Source organism: Pipistrellus hanaki (assembly GCF_964339955.1).
Source record: "Pipistrellus hanaki genome assembly, chromosome: 5".
Lineage (NCBI taxonomy): Eukaryota > Metazoa > Chordata > Mammalia > Chiroptera > Vespertilionidae > Pipistrellus > Pipistrellus hanaki.
The window spans coordinates 18,912,113-18,913,632 of record NC_140507.1 but is presented as its reverse complement, the minus strand read 5'-3'; the positions used below and the strand labels follow the sequence as shown (position 1 = coordinate 18,913,632).

The window sequence follows — 1,520 nt, the reverse complement described above, 5'->3', positions numbered from 1 at the left end:
AGATCAGCAGGGGGCAGAGGTGGGGCCCGGGATGGAAGCCCTTGGGGTGATGAGAGCTGCAAGGCCAAGGCACTGACATCTCAGCGTCCTCCTGTGTGACTGACTCATCAGCAGTCCTCAGTGCTGAGCTTATGGCTGCTCTAGGTACCCCAGCCCCAAAGGCCCCTGAGGATAGTAATGAGGCAGCGTCAGGACTGCAGAATCCTCGTGGAAACAGCGTGTGTGTATGGGTTTTTGAGCCTGGGACACACGGCGGGGTCCTCATTAAATACCCTGTAAGGGAATTAGTAGGGTGGCCCAGACTTCCACTGGCTTTAGTGCCCTGTGCAGGGGGTACCATCTCATATGATTGCTGATTGGACTTTCATTGGGGGCTTTGCGTAATTTCTTTAAAAATGGAAAGCAAATTGTTAGCTCATAAACGATTTCCTAAAACAATTGAGTGGGGTAGGTAATGAAAGAAGATCTTAGAAGATGAAAGTTTGTGCATTGCTGTTCTAACTGCTCCGAGGGCAGGTCCAGCACTGTGTCTTGAACTTGCAGGGCCCGGAGGCGTTTGCTGGGTCCTGAGAACAGGGGCCCTCTCGGGTGGACGTTCACTTTCAGCTTGTGGGGATGCCACTGGACAGTCCACTACAGGCCGGACTATGAGGGGATTCAGAAACCTGGGGAAATGGGTGGAGGGGCCGGAAGGCTGGAAGGAGTCCTGAGAATGGGGATGGCGCTTGGCAGGTGGTCAGACCTTCCTGTCGTCATGATCAGAGCAGGGGGAGAGGCCTCTTGGATAATCAATAGGTGAAGGGAGGGAGCCAGCAGGCAAGAAAAGATGGAAAGCTAGCTTCCCATCAACATACACAAGGAACAGTTTTGCAATCACAAGTTGAAGGTGTGATCAGAAGTAAGAAATCATAGGCCTAGGGGCCAACTGAGAAACTCTGCATCTGAGAAAGTCACCAGAGAAAGCTTAGAAATGGCCTCTGGTCTCCTCCCTGGGCTATTGACCCACCTTCCATACTTTGGGACCAAAGCCAGGCCTGATAGTCCCTAGGACTGGACAGAGGTTGGAATTTGCTCTGGGGTATGGCTTGAAATACCTGAACTGTTTGGAAGGTTGGGACATTCTTTACTTGCAATGGAACGTTAGAGTGGCTTGTTAAATAGCTACGGGGAAAGTCTGTGGGCAGGGATGATGGAGACACGAGGTGGGCAAAGGTGCTGCTGGCTCCTGACTGGAGAGGCTGCCGCTCTGCTGGGGGAGGGAAGCCAGGATCAAGTGATGGAAGGTGATGGATGGGCTTTGTAAGGTCAGCGGAGGGGAAAGCTGCTAATGTCCGCAGAGCTTCCTGGGGGAGGAAGTTGGTGAGCGCAGGCTGGGGACGGGGCGGTGGGAGATAAGATCGGGCCGGTAGCTTGCAGTATCTGCCCCGAGTTTGGATTTTATCCTGAAGCCGGTGGGGAGGACAGAGGGTTGTAAGCAGCTCGTTGAGTCGATGCCTGTTGCTGTGCCTTGTGCCAGGCTT

At 53.4% G+C, this 1,520-nt stretch overlaps 1 protein-coding gene across 5 annotated transcripts in view; it reads left to right on the top strand.

Annotated features, from left to right (window-relative positions):
- Positions 1-1,520, top strand: part of NDST1 (N-deacetylase and N-sulfotransferase 1) — a 56,015-nt gene that overhangs the window by 2,023 nt on the left and 52,472 nt on the right. The gene's annotated exons all lie outside the window — the stretch shown is intronic.